The sequence below is a fragment of the Apteryx rowi genome, unplaced genomic scaffold, assembly GCF_003343035.1.
Source record: "Apteryx rowi isolate R43461 unplaced genomic scaffold, aptRow1 scaffold_6, whole genome shotgun sequence".
NCBI classification, from domain to species: Eukaryota; Metazoa; Chordata; class Aves; order Apterygiformes; family Apterygidae; genus Apteryx; species Apteryx rowi.
This window is the reverse complement of record NW_020450871.1, coordinates 8,405,393-8,421,233: the sequence shown is the minus strand read 5'-3', so window position 1 is coordinate 8,421,233 and position 15,841 is coordinate 8,405,393. Positions and strand designations below refer to the sequence as shown.

Genomic DNA, 15,841 nt, shown 5'->3' with positions numbered 1-15,841 from the left:
ATTTAGCTGTAAGCTTCCTCTATAGTAAAGTGCTTTTTTTTAACCATTGATCAATTGATCAAAGTAGGTATTGATCAAGAAACAGCATTACCTGCAGCAGCACTTGTTCATGCAGCAGTGCACAGTCCCCATCCTGCAACGGGTGCTTCAGCCCACGCGTGTAAGGAGGCGTTTTATGTTGTCTTTGCTGAAGATGCAGAGGGGCTTTCACAAACCAGAAAGAACAGGTCCTACGCTGAGATGGTGCAATAAACAGGCGAGCCATGGGGATTAGGGGATGTTTAGCTTCTTTCATTAGGAATACTTAGTTGCATCCTCTAACCCTCACGGTTTACCTGTTTATTGCACCACCTCAAAGCAGCGGTTACTATTGAATGGATTCAATATGGGAGCGAAAGAAGAGGAGGATGTGTGTTGCTCTTGCCTAAATTAGGAAGCTGAACTCCCTAGACAGTCAACGGCAAAAGGGAGGTGCCCAGAGGATGTTTCCAAACAAGACCATCTCTCTCTGACGGGAGACTTAGGCTTTTAATTTAGATGTTGCATATTACCATAGCGAATAGTGTGAGCATCCCATTTCTCACTCCAGTGTATCTGATTCTGTCTTTCTATTGTGTTGTATCTCTTTTGGTGGTTTTCTTCCTCTCTTATTACGGTAATACTGAAAATCATTAAACCAAGTGGCCCAAAATTGGAGATCAAAGAATTAACAGAGCAGGCAGAAGACTTGGGGCTTTGTGGAAGCAGGGAGAAGGCAAAACAAGCCAAAGGGAAGATAAAAGCAGAACAGCAGAGACCAGATCAGACATCAATGACCGGCTGAGCATCATGAGTACCCACTGGTGTTCCTGAGACCCCACTGGGGCGCCATGGGTAAAATCCACTGTCACAAGCTGTATCCGGGCTGTCCTGCCCTCTTCTTTAGCAGCAGGAAATTCAGCTGTGGTCCCGTGGGAAAGCTGATAGTGCTCAGCACCTTGCAAATGCTGTCTGACACTTTGTAGGATCAAGGACATGTCTTAATAATGTCATCAATGATAGATACCTTATATAGGGTAAATGAATCGTGTATGCACATGTGCAAGCGATATCCTGGAGAGAGGTGAAAGATGTATTGTCATTTGTGTGGGCACACATTTCAGCAATGTGCAGTTTTGCACACGCCTATGGTTTTATCACCTGCCTGGCAATCTATCTCTCTGGGTGACTGTCCAATAAAATCAGTGGCTTTAAACAGCTACCATTCTTAAAAACAGACTTCTCTCAAGAAATATTTCTCACTTCTTATTTTAAACATAGAATTACTCTCATATGCCCTACGGTCAGGATAATAACATGTAGTCTTAGAACTAAGAAAATCTTCTCTGTATAGAAGTGTCACCTTTTAATACTTGAAGCATTCCAGCATGTGTTTAAATTGCATATTGGTAAAAGATCTTCCTTTATAATACAATATAGTAAAAGGCCCAGGAAAATGGAGAGCTACCAAGCTACCAACATGACTAGAGAAGTGGAGATGTTGTCTAATATGGTTTTATTTTAAAATATATGTGAATTTAGTACTGATGAATTATGGACATCCACCATATAAAAACACTAAGTGTAAAAAGTCTGTTGCTACAAGTTTTCAGATTAGCAGGGCCACTCCTGGATTTTCATTTAGATTTTTATTTTAGTCAGCGATGCTTGTTTAAAAAGAATAATTTGGGAATATCTTAACCTAACCAGATGGATCCTTGTGGAAAATGTTGACTTTTCTTTGCCTCAAGGTTATTGCCTCCTGCCCATGCTGACAGCTGAAGTTAACTGCTTCAGCAGCCAGATTTTCCTGGCAGGAAAATCCTGTGCACCCTGCACTAGATACAGGGTTGCTCTACAGCAAATTTGGGAGTTTTGCTCTGGGGAAGTGAACAAGCAGCAGCATGGGGACTGGGACAGGAGTGGCTTATGCAGGAGGTGCCTATGTGCAAGCATAGTGGGACATCCAAGCTCCTGAGGAGATCCAGGCTCTGAAGTCACCTTCTCAAATGTCTGCATACAGGGCTATTAAGAAAGACATGTAGGAACCACAGAAGAGTTCAGTAGGCCTCAGTGCATTCTGCAGGACTGGTCCCAGTTCAACTGTTAATCTTTCTTTGTTTTTAGGTATAATTTGGTAGGTCTCTTACATTTTACAGCCCTGTTTAAGATACGTAGCCTCAGTTTAACTGTGCCAAAGTCTAGGAAAGCACTAGATTGCCTCCTCCTCATTGCAAAATGCAAGTACTAATGGTGCGCACTCACGGATGGCTGCTCCATCTCTCGTCAAAGATGTCTTCATCAACTCCAGGTATCTCTAAAGGAGTTGAGCTTAATCAGCAAGTGTTTGTGAAATACAGACCCTCAGCTTTCGGAGAGGAAAGACACCCCATTGGCGGATTGCTGGTGATGGGGGGAGGGTCTGTATAGACTTCTTACCAATATATGCATCAAGAAAACTGTTTGTTGTTTGTCAGCAAAAGTCAGCCATCCATGGGCTCTGAGTCCAAGTATTTAGCATGCAAGTGCTATTTCTTTCAGTTTGGTTTGAAAAAAAGGTTTTCTGTCTGTTTTCAGCAGAGCTGTGAAGTTTAAATATTTATGCATTGGAGAAGCACATTTCATCCATTATCCCAATGTATAAACATGTCCCCAGTGCCATGGTTTCCATTGAGATGTCATCCAGCATTTAATCCCCTTGGATCCAGTCTTAGCTGTTCAAAGCCATGAAGTTGCTAAGTGTAGTTATCAATCATGGACATGACTCCTTCCAGCTGGATTGTCATAAATGTTAAGTGATACATTCATTTGAGTGGTTATCAACAGGAACAGGATCTTACGAGTTCTTTCTTTTTTAAGTATTTTATTATTTCCAAAGGGAAGAGGCAAAGAAAGTAACTATCTTCAGATTATAAAACAAAGGCTTGTTACAACCAACAGTATCATGTTTGCTACCTGTCTGAAATGAAGGCATTGTTTCCATGAGAATGGGAGTAGACAGGCTGCAGTCCCCTAAGGATGTTGCAGAGAGAGCGCACTGCTGAAGCAGGAAAATAGGACGTGGGAACTTACCCATTACTTGAATTGCAGAGCATGTGTAAGCCCACATTTCCACATGAGCCAGCCCTGAAGACAGGGCAGCAACACTGGGGACCAGGGGTTGGTGTCGAGGGCTTTAGGGACAGTCTTACTCAAAGTCATGTCAGAGGCAGGGCAACAGGCAGCTTGCAAGTCACTCTAGACTTTGAAGGGAGTGTTTGGGATCTACAGGAGTGTATTTTGAGGGGAATTTTTAAGAGTAAGAATGCAGTGAATGAAAATAAGGGGGAAAAAAAATGTTTTGTGCAAGGTTAGATGTGGAAAGGGCAAATCCAGTACTGCACAGATTGTGGAGAGGGAGACATCATTTTGGGGAGGCCATCCTAAATGTTCAGTTCTCTTCAAGATGAGTGATATGTGGTTGTGAGTGGACAAAGCGGTAGACTCTGTCCTTGCTGAGGCCATCTTCCATCTGGTCCCATATAGGCCACAAGCTACTTCCCCTGGTATGCCAGAGATGCATTTCTGCTCACCAAAGCTGTTGGTGGGCTTGGATCAGCTGTCTTCTTTCTCTTCCTTGGCCCTTTTCTAGGGCAGATGTACTGGAAAGAAGCAGAAGTTTAAATGCAAATTCTTGGCTCTAAAATAAGTTTCACTCTGTACCGAGATAAACCCTCCTCTGTGACAAGGCACGACTAACCCAATCTGTGCTGCGTTACCCGCCCCCAGCATCCCGTATAACCAAGGGAAGAGTACAGTTTAGGATGGTCACCATCACTCCAACTGCTGAGATCACTGCTCAGATTGTTGGTCCAGACAGTACGCTGTCACTTATGTGACTCCACACAGGTATATGCATATTAAAGTTGTGACTTTTGTTTGCCGATCTTCCTTTTGTGAAGAAGAATGTGCAGCTTCTGACCCACCAGCTGAGTTCAGCCCTTGCATTCCCAGCTTTTCACTCCCATGTGGATCAGGGCAGTTGGCAGTTCAGAGTCTCTTGACCTGAAAGTTTGCCAGATACGCAGCCCGGTTCCTCCTTAGTCACTGGCACCGGGCCCATGAGTCATCCTAGGCATGGTGCCAAATGGTATCTAAATCACTCATTCTCAGGGCCGACTTCTCCAGGCTGCCATATCCCCAAGGGAGGCTCTGGCTTAATCCTTATCATTAATTACCAAACTGGGTTTATGCTTGACCCAGATCTGTGGCCCTGGATACACCAAAATATATTTAACATTTTTTTGAGGACTCTTCTAACGTGTAGTTCTAGCTAAAGAAAAGCACCTAGAAAAGCAGAGAGCCTCAAGTGAACCTGATTTATTTCACTTTAGTTCTTCTGTTGTCTTTTCTTCATTTATAAATCAAACAGGTTTTCTGCTACCTTCATCCCTGTGGAGTAAACCCAACTCATAAATAAAGTAGAAAAATAATCAAGCTGCCCTGATTCCACATCATTCATCAGCACTGAAAGAGTTCCTTACAGATTAGACTGCTTTCTGCCTGGTTTCTTATTGATGGTAATGCTGCTCTGTTGCACTGAAGCAAGAGATTTCAGTCTGCCATAGGCTGCTAGGGAGAAAATGTTCCAGTTTGTTTTAGAAAGCACAGCCTTCTTTTGGTTTTTAAACTGAGAGAAAAGGGCTCTAGAGTTCTGTTTACTGAATAATACACACAGGTAATAGCAATCTGTGTGTCTATAATGTTGGTATCTGAATACTTCAAAGTACTCAACAGAAGGAGGTGTAATTTGCAGGAGGAGAGAGGATAAGGCACAAAGAGAGATAAGCCAAATACAGGGTGGAGCAGAGCAGTTCCTCAAAGCATGCAAATGAGAGAATTTGCTAAATAGTTTTAAAATAATGGGAGCTGTAACTAAGCAAATACAGAATGTCGCCCACTGAATGTGTATTTGTGTGAATCTTTGAGTTATGCACACAGTGACAAATAAATCTGTGGCTTTGTTTAGCTTTCACAATTTCAACAGTGCACTCTTGGTTTCATTGGATTTGATCTAAATACTAAAGAACAATGGGCCCATAATTTGTCTTTTCTTCCTGATTTCAGGATTCCTGATTACATTGGCTGCTACTTCTTTTCTGTACCTTTAATCTGTTAGCCAGTGTGACAGAAGGACTGTGGTGAGCTATATGTACACTGCTTAAGAAGCATGTAAGAGCTACTGCACGTGCGGACCAGACATTTTAATTTGCTGCACCACAGATGACTCTGGTTGCAATAAATTTACTGTGAGTAGACTAATTACAAAATAACTCTAATTGAGTAGTTATCAGTGAACAACATCCTGTGGAACAAAACTGTGTACAATTAATAGCATTTAAGCTATGCATTACTGTTCTGTGGAACACTAAGATGTAATTACACCATGTACCATGTCTGTTCTGGAAATTCTGTTTCCAGCACTTTTTTCTTTCTAAAGAGTAGTTTCAAGACTCAGTACTTGTATTTTAGGCTTATGAAATAAGTGGTCTGAATCTCCTCTCCCCTTACATTTGTGTGACAGAGAACCAATTCTAGTAAAATCAGTGAAGCTGTGGCATGGTAAAGAGAAAAATGAGATCCCAGGAAGAATATGTGGTGCTAGTGATTCTCAGAATAGCTTTTATTATAGCCACATATGCAAGGTTTGATAGTTAAAATATGACTGAGTAAAGAAAACATATACTTCATTGTTTGGGCTGAAGATGGCCTTACCCATCATATGGGTGGGATGTGGAGGTATATCTTTGTGATGAAAATGCATACAGATGCTAGGAGCCATGGTGCACACAGACTCCCATGGCCTGCCGGATTTGGATGCAGGCATCATGCGATGGGGCCGCCTGTGTTTCTGGTGGGCCCCTGGTGCTCTCTGGTTGTTTGAAGAGAGTAACGATGCTGCCAAACCACCTCACCCTGCTCACAGCTGAAATGTTTGCAGGGAAGAGGGCCCAATAAATGAATTCTCCTCAGAAACTGGGTCCAGCCAGCAGGTCAGAAACTGGTGTCTGTCTTTATGGAAGGAATATCTGCATACATCTTGCAAAGAGAAGGGAGCTGACATTGCTAGAAGTGTCCTTGCAGCATCCCGAAACGGGGCAGGATTGTTTTGCTATCTTCCTGTATCTGTTGCCAGAGATGCAGCTGCAGCGTTTCAAGGAGAGGAGATGGGCCCAGCTAGAAGATGGGTGAGCATGTGGCAATGGAGGGGGGAAGGATTCTGCCCACAAAAAGAAAGCCCTGACTCTGTCTACGCTGTCTAGTATCAGCTTTTCTTATATGAGAAAAAACTCAGTGAGGAGAAAGCATGGGTAACTATTGGGTGTCTGTACCAATTAATCCTTCTGTCTGAATACAGACAATTCCTGGGACATCTGCAAGTGTACAAGTGGTGAAGTGAGAGCAGACCGAGGTCCCACTGCTTCCCACATGGTGCTGTCACTGTCCAGCCCTCTGTGGCTTTGGCGCTGCAGAGTTTGTCTCTGACAGGCCAGGACAGCAAACAGGAGGAAGAACATCTCGGCAAATTGCACCTTAAGGAAGTGCTCAGAGCAACACATGAAGCAAAAAAGGGAGGGCAGAAAGAGCTGAAAAACTTATGGTCAGCAACCCTAGTTCCCACCAAACCAGTCTTTTAGCAAAATGCTATCGTCTTATAGAGCACTTGAGGGGGAGCAAGTGTGGGAGAGGATAACGACTAAGTGTGTCCGAGCTATAACCCTCCTGGGAAAAGAGCATGAGGGTAGCAGAAGCTTAGTCAATATTTTGATAAAGATTACAGTGTATGTACAGAGATGAAAGAAAAATGCTTGAGTGATTACTAATGCTCCCCTGTGATCCTGAAACGTGTGGAGAGAGGGGGGAAAAAAAGAGCCAAATGTAACTACAACTAGAGGAAAATGGTTGGTGCAATGGTATGAGCTGGCAGGGTTTGAAAAAAGGCTGCCCTGTGGTAGAACTTGAGAGCCATACTGGCAATATGTTTCTTTTCACATAAAATAGGTGTTGGGCCTCAGGAGTGGACTCACTACAGTGATGTTAGTGGGAAGACCTTTAAATGGAAATACAGCATCTTAATTCATCTATTTTTGTTCAGTGCTAAGCAGGGAGCTTTGCAATGTAAATGCATGGTAGTACTGAACTAATCTTGAAGAAAGGTTGGAAGAGCAGCCTTAATGTTGCATCCTTTTCTATTTTGACTTTGTAACCATAACAAAACTACATTAGAGTACTGTTGTTACATACTAAGTGTAAACAGGTAACACCAACTTCCTGATTTGCACTTCATTTTAGGCACCAAGGACCTGAGGAGCTTGCTGAGGCTGACTTGCCAGAAATTCAGCCCTGCCTTTCTAACCATTGCACTCTGAGTAATGGGCAAGTAATACTGGGTTTTCACAGGAGTCCATATTTTCTGTACTATTACTCTGAGAACAGGGAGGAATGTTGCATCCCAGAAATCCCATGCTAACTGTGGCTCAAGGGAGCGACAGTTTGTTTTTGAGTCAGTGGCATTGACTGCATTTCTTTTAAAAGAATCAGGGGAAAAAGGAAAGTCTTGACAATTAATTTTCTTCTTCTGGGCTGGGGCGAAGAATTTTCCTCTTTGTGGCTTCTTGAAACTGATGCCTTAACTATTTACAGCGTTTGCAAGATTAGGAATATAGTTTAAGGGAATGTACCCCCTTTCAGACAGGTTTTTGAAGGGGTACATTTATTTGATGTATTTCAGGAGTCGCTGGGCTTTATGAGACCAGCAGTTGTTTTGTAGTGACTTTCCTGGGAAATGAGAAAGAAGCTTAAGGGAGCTACTCTCAATTAAAATGCCATGTCTAGGCATGAAGCCAATCTGACAGGAGGTTAATACCATTTTAAGACTCCAAACCGTAATTTAGCTGTTTCTGTCTCAAGTATTTCTTACACAGAGTGTAGTTTTAAAACATCAGGCTTTTTTTCACCCCAGGTAATCATGACATATATAGAAAAAGTGAATGACAAGAATTTGTAGCTGAACAACCTTGGAAAAGATTTTGAAATTGCTCAACATATATTTCGTCTTCCAATAAATGCTCATCTTTGATAGTTTGAGAGAGTGTTAAAAGTGAATAGGCTGATTCCCCTCTCTCACTATTGTAATATCCTTGAAATGTCACTGATTAATCATCTAGTGGTATCAGAGAAGTTATTTCTGATTGACACCTTTGTAAGGAAGAACAGAATACTCCCACCTCCCAATATATCTTCTTTTATCACTATCAGGCTTTAATACACATTAAAGTATAAAGTATTCCATTTACAATCTTACTAACAAATTGTTCCTGGCAAGATCTTGGTTAAAGTACTGACGGAAAAGTCAGTGGCAAAAGTCCATCATTTTCTTTCTCTCATTATCTCATTAGACTCCAGGGAGGCGAAAGAATTTTTCAGTCTCTTCTCCTAGAGTTGGTTGAAGCCAGATCATAACAACCATTTTTTACATTAGGTGCTTTCTTTTCAGTTCTTTTCCAGTGGATGTCACCATGAGAATGGTGGGATTTTTAAGCCAACAAATAGAATTATACTGCAGAAAGATCATTGTCAATTAATTCAAACTCTGTGGTTTACTGAAAATAATTTGAGTAATGATTGTAAATGCTTTAAAATAATAAAATTCATAGGATTTGTTTGGCAAGACTTGATCACTTGTTGCCTTTAAAACAGAATCTTCTCCATATTGCTGTTCTGATGGCACCACAAATTCTTCTGCTGGCAGTGCTGCCGTGATAATTTTGGCCATATTCCAGTGGTCATATTCCCCCACCACATCACCTTCCATTATGCTCTTACAACACTTGTGGGAGTTAAAAGGTTTAAACAAAGGCCCTTCTACCTGTTAAAGACCTGCCCCGTCTAGACTGATGAGAGTGGGTAGATTTGTAGAGAAGCATTGTCAGTGGGTGATACATATTAAGCTTGTCAGGAAGCCTATAAAGACTTGATTCAGACCTGGGCTCAACTTTCCTGTTCATCCTTACTGCCTGTACACTGGATCTCACACAGGATGTGTTTTGCAGGGACTGTATGGTTCTCCAGGCAATAAAACTCAGCAAAAAATTCAACTTGCACATTTTTATTAAAGGCAGTATGGATGCCACCTTAGAGTTACGCAAGGAGTTCAGAAACAAGCCTGTGTCCCCATGAATCAAAAGCTTTTATGTAGATACCAACATCTTGAGCTTGCTTTGTTCCCTAAACAATCACTATTGTGGAAAATAGAAATTCTTACAGAAGGTCTCCTTTCTGACCTCTGTCATGTTGATCTGTTTGGCACCAGCTTTTAAGGTCTGAAAATGGAATCTCTGTGATACCATAAAGATACCAAACCATTTTTGCATGGATCAACTCAAAGCTTATCTACAGAGCTCATCTTCCATTTTCTTCCTAATTCTTGCAGTTGCAAATGTGCAGTTGTTCACATTAATGACCATTTGTCCTTGAGACATGCTTGTCTTCAACACTTGCAGGTCTTGTCAAAGAACACCATGAAACAAAGCTGTGTGTCAAAATGCTTTTTCTACAATCTAATTGCAAATCACACCAGTGAACTGAAATTCAAGACAGCCCTTCATGTAAAACTACTGAACTGAAGTTCAAGACAGTCCTTCGTGTAACTAGAATATAATTGCTTACATCGTTCTCTTTGTTGCGTGGTCAATGCTTTTGTTTTATGAAGACTTTCTTGCCCAAATTAACAAAATGTTTTGTTACAGTCTTGATTTATTTTTATAACTCATTAAAACTTTTAAAAGAAACACTTTGCCAGTGAGAATACACCTTTGTGACTAGCTGAAAATTGGAGCTCAAGCAGTCTCGCTGCTTACTCATCTGTGTTTTTAATTCGAAATGAAGGTTTCTATCCAGCCAATGGATATTATCATGCAGTGGAGTATTTTAAACCATGCTACTTTTAGACTGAAAGCTGCTGTGTATGTTGTGTATCACTGTGTTTCATAGAGCCTGACAGTAGCATGACTAGCTAGAACCATACATTTCCATGTTCTCCATCTATTTGTGGGCTGTGATTCATTCTGGGTAATTTACTGAATAGTAGGGAGGAAAAGTGAATTTTAAAAGAGAAATTTACTGCAGTATATGTTTTAGCGATTTGTACTTTCTCTCTTCTATGGGATCTAGGTATAGGGGCTCTGAAAGAATTCCACTAACTAAATTTCTGTACCTTTAAGTCTCTAAATATCTTTGAAGACCTAGCCCAAAGTCATTCTCTATGTCTGAGAGAGTGAGTCATGGTCTTTGGTTATTCAAAAATATTTTAAGGAATACTCCTTTACAAAAAGAAAAACTGAACAGGAGAACCAAGCTTGGCTCTGTTGCCCACCTTACCCCAGTAAGCAAATGGCTAAATGAGGGGCAGGGTAGCTACAGAGATTAATTGAGAATAAGGTTTTTCCAAGACCATAATGCGCATTGTGTTTGCCAAGCCACAGCAGAGGGAGGCTGTGTGGAGCTGATGTGTAATTTTGAACAATTTTACCATTTTCTGCCAGGAGATGAAGGCAAACCCAAGATTCCCATGAAATATTAAAAGCAAAGTGGGCTAGAAGTTTAGCTGATGTATGTTGCACTAGCTTTGATGACCTCATTTTAAAAATGTCTCTTTTCAGTAACTAAAACCTGCTCCAGTATTTTTTTCTCACCCTGTAGTGTAAGAAAGATAATTTTGAACATTTTATCATGAATCGCAAGGTGGTTTTTTTTCTCAGTCTCACTATTAAGTTTCTGCTCCTTCCACAGGAGTCTAGAACATACGGATTCACTGATGTCATTTTGACTGCAGATTGCTTTACCTATCTAAAATTTCAGGTGGCAATAAAAATAACACAACTTGGAAAGAGACTTTTATTTAGGAGTTGTCTGTTTTTGCTGGCTTGTTGTTCATTAGCTAATGTCAGAACAAAGGGTACTTTATTTAATGAAGGGCAGTACCTCTTGACTGCTCAAATGTCTAAGTTTCAACCTCCGATTATAAGTTTGCCAACCAATGTTGGCTTCATTCCATGAGTCCATCAAGGCAGAGCTCATTTTTACTTTTCATACTAGGATTTCTTCAAGAGTCTAAATGAGTAAAGTACCCAAATCCTTTCCATTTCCGGGAGAATCGCAACTGCTATCTTTAGGTATCCAGTCTAATTCCAGTGGGATATGATGAGACATCACCCTTGGTGATTTCCTTTGGCATTGGATCAAGAACTTAATGCATTGGTCTTAATAAGGTTTATCAATGAACCTTAAAATCTCTCTATGCACCTCTATCTGTAATTTTAAGATTACCAAGGACAAAGAAGACAGTTTTGCTCCAGCAGGAGCTAGCAAAGATGAAGAAGAGAAGAGATGTTCAGGACTGGAGATTTGTCTCTTACCTGTCAATGGAAGTTTATGGTCCTAAGCAAAGCGTATCTATCCAGTATTTTGGGAGCAAGAACAGTTTTGTAGCAGTTCTGATTTTGGAAATGTTCTACCAGCAGAGCTTTGAGAAGCAAGCAGGAGAATCATTTCTGTCAGGTTCCCAAGAGACACTGTGAGGAGACTTCAGACATCTCTGGCATTTTTTCGCTCAGTCAGTGAAAAAAAACACTATTCAAACTTATCCACTACATGGATCTCCTTGATGACAAATCCTGTTAAATTCATCTTCATCCTTTACTCTGGGAAGGGTGGAATTAACACACAGGTTCCCACATTTTCATTTCTCTGTCATTTATAGCTGTATGTATGCATAATTGGCAAACATGGAGATGGGATCATCTCTGCATCTTGATGTTTCTTTTTTATCACTGAAAATTGCAAAAATTAGGGAAGAAATAAGAGGAAAATTAGAAAGTCCCAATGCAAGCTTGAAATGGCTCAGAGAATTATACTGGAATTTGTCCAAGCAGAAATCTCATTTAGGAGAGGAAAAAAAAAAAAAAAAAAAAAAGATGATTCTCCTGTTGTCCCTATGAAGGAAGAATATATTTTTCAAAGTCTACTTATTAGATTATCACCTGGGGATGCGATTACTGACAGAAATCATTAGAGAGCTCCTGACTAAAGAGTGACAGCAAGACAGTGCTCCACTGTGGCGTATCATAAAAACAAGCACATAAACACTCAAAAATAAGCACCAGACTAGCACATGGAGACTTGGGTTTCGTTCCTTGATACGTCACAGGTTTGTCAGGACACCTTGGGCGACTTGTGCCATCTCTCTCAAGTACAGACCAGGGATAAAAAGGCACTCAACTCCTTTGCAAATATATGCAGATAGCATATGGCATTATTGTTGTTATCTTGATATTTAAGTAGATTTTACAACCTGCTTATCAAAAAACATGGAAATAATTTTGTATTAAAATAATAGTAACCTTTTCTGAGTCTTCTAAAAGAGTTTGAAGCCTTAAGCTGAACAAATGTCTCTTAGGGAAAAGACCGGTAACAGAGTTTCTGTGAAGTCGCTTAATGTGAGCTTTCAAATCGATAGCTCTGCCACTGACCCGCCGAGGTTTCGTGGGGGTGGCGGCAGGCAAGGGAGCCCGTGCAGCCTTCAGTGAATTCAGTGCCGTATCGCTGGCAGCGGTTTTTGGGCTTTGCACCACAGCTGTGCCCAAATGTGAAACCAGAGCAGAGGCTTTCTGCCATGTTTCCCCTCCGTTTTTCTCTCCGGCTCTGCAGCTTCAGTGTGTTGCAGGGACTCGCTAGCGATGGCTGTTGGTTGCAAGACGTGCAAACTATCGAGTGGGTCCCCTGATTACTTTTGCATTAGAGGCCTGGGAGAAGCACGGTAGTAGCTTTCTCTCTTGATTCAGTAGCTATTAACTTGTCTGATATTTATGTACCAAAACAAATCCATCTCCTGTGTTTCAGAAAGGCTAGACGTAGCTTTGTTTTTGAGTACCATATATTTCTAAGACTGCTCTGTATTGTATTTGGTTTCCATAGTAAATTTCCTAAGGTAAAATGACAAAACAATAATTTTTCATTATGAATCAGCTATCTATGAAAGATTTGATTTAGGTCTGAATTTATTACCCTGTGGAATTGAAGTCAATATTTAACATAATGTCAGCTATCTTGATATTAGAAAATTTTAATGGCCATGCAATTTTATTCAATGATGAAGTTATTCCAGTTGTGTAGTGTATGTCTAGCAATTTGATGTGTGGAGCCTTGAGATGAAAATTGGATAAACATGGAAAATGGTGATTGATTGGTGGAAGGTTGCAATAATGTCTGCCTTGATATACCCTTTAATGTTAAATTATTTATCTAATGCAATCTCCTACACTTTTAGAAGTCTTTAAGTTGGCATTAAATTGATGTTTAAATCTTCACAGTCAGAAAGGCCTCATAACTCAAGCTGATAAATATCTTCTAACATATCAGGAGGAATAATGATCCATCTTAATATCTAAGAGTAGGAAAGATATTATATTTTTGCTATGAATCCCTGTAGAAGGATTGAGCCGTAAACTAGAAGGATTAAGATTAGGAGACAGAAAGAAATATTAGAAAGAAAAAATAAAGTAGTAATTTGTCTTGGGAATTGAGTGCAAATCCTATTTGCCTTGAAAGGTGAGTAAAAATGCTCATGGTGACTGAGCAGAATCAGGTTAGTTTGCGTTCACAAGCTGACTCTCCTGGGAGGGGGCACGCAGATCCTTCCAGAGGGCTGCTGGCCCCTTCCTGGAGGAAAAGAGAAGGGCCACAAATATTTTGGCTGCCAAGATGCATCAAGCATATACTGCAGATGATTAAGCCAACTTTTGACTGATTGGTACTTGGAGTATAGGAAATAAATGGCGGATCAGTGGGATATGAGCACACAGCCTTGGAGAAGCTGGAAACAAGACCACAGGATGGCACTGGGAAATGGCCCTCAGAGAGGGCCAATCTGGTTAAGATTGATCAAATCTTAAATGGTCATCAAAAAGGCCCTACGTACCATGCAAGCCTTATCTAGAGTTTACCTGGCTATGGACATTGTAATTTTATATTGCATTGTCCAGAAAACATAGTGAGGACCTGGGCTTTCTATGTAGAAGGCAGATGATGGAATCAGTAAGCACAGCTGAAGCTGCTCTTTTTCTGTCTATGTACCAGTTGAAACACTGGAAAGAAATACTACGCACAGTCAATCAGAAAAAATAAAGTCCTTGTTGAGACAATAGCTAAACATAGTGAAGACTGAGGAGCAGAGGATCAGTATAGTATGTGCAGCAAGCAGACATGAAGAGCAAATGGGCTGCATTGCTTTGACAAGTGATGCGCGGTACCCTGTAGGGAAACCTTTCCTGATCTGCTGAAGAGAAATCCGGAAGAAGCTCTCGTCAGTGGAAAGTGTAGTTTCCTTTCTGATTTGCTCTCAGCTAAAGATTCAGAAACTCAGTCATAGATTTTAAATGAGGAGGTGTTCTTGAATTCATTGAATATTAGAAGACTTGTTTTTTGAGGTGGAGATGAAAAAAATTATCCAATGGACAAATAGCATCTCCAAGTGAGTTTTCATCTTCAAGCATTACAAATTTCTTTCAACCTATATGTAAAACTATCTAGCTGAAATAGCACAAAGTTGCCCCCAGTAAAGCTTCAAAACTTAGTGAGTTTGTCCAAAATTAAAGCAAAACATGGAAACCTGGCATCCCCCATGAATGCATTACAAGGCTGATGAAACTTATTTCATCATTTGCATAAATCTTGAGTAGAAATAATTGAGATTTGACAGTTTTTTCTTCATATCTTAGCTGAGAACTGAAAATGATAATTTTTAGCTGGCCTAAATTGGTGGAGCTTCATTTGGATAAACCAGTGAACCTGACTGACACTGCAGCTTTTCTAAAATGCCATCATATTCCTTTTTAACTGTGCTGAGGCAAAATGCAGAAGATCTTACGTGTCTTCAGATTAATTGGATTAAGCTAGAATGAGAATTGCATAATGCTACACAGCAGGTGCTTAACATCCCTAAAACATCAGGCTTCAAGGAGTTCAGGCTCCCTACGTGGACTTGTTTATTGCTTTGAACACGCAGATACACTTTTATGATTCATAATCATCTATAGAGAAAGTTAACTGTTGTTTAAAATGCTCTGTTGGGAAGACTCAGTAGTTATTAGTTAATAATGAATCAGTACAGCAAAAAAAAAGCGGGTAAAGATGCAGTTAGAAGTATTGGTAGGTGTCTGCATCCTTCAAAATTGTATTTGTCTCTCATTTCCCAAGGGTTAGTTCATCAGTGTGGATTTGCTCTAGGGTTTTTACGGCTCTTCATAAGCCGTGCAGTTTCTTTATAAAATGCTGAATGATGCATGAATATGACCATTAATTAAAAGTAAATCTAAATGTGTCTAATACGAAAAGCACATTAGCATGTGGGTAAGTTAAGAGCTATAAACGGACTCTTGAAATGAATTCATGCAAGAAACCTGTCAAGGATTCATGAGGACATGAATCGAACACTCAGTAACATCTTTGAAATGCACAAAATTTAAGGCTACGAACTATAAAAAGGGCGGAAAAAAACCTTTGAACTGCTATTATATGTTTACTAAAGGGAATTAGTAATGGAAGTATGTAGCTTAACTAACTAATGAGGTTTATAGACAATGGTGTCTCCACTTTATTACAGTGCCAGTGAGGATTAACACCATGAAAGTCAACGTAAACCTGGTGCAAGTCAAATTAGAATCAGACCAAGTGACCACTACTTATTTTGAAAAGAAAGTTGATATGAACTACTTGGAGGTTTACT

General features: G+C 40.3%; 1 protein-coding gene across 2 annotated transcripts in view; it reads left to right on the top strand.

The window, feature by feature from the left end:
- The window catches only part of XYLT1 (xylosyltransferase 1), a 282,026-nt gene that overhangs the window by 179,902 nt on the left and 86,283 nt on the right, over nucleotides 1–15,841 (top strand). The window lies entirely within an intron of this gene.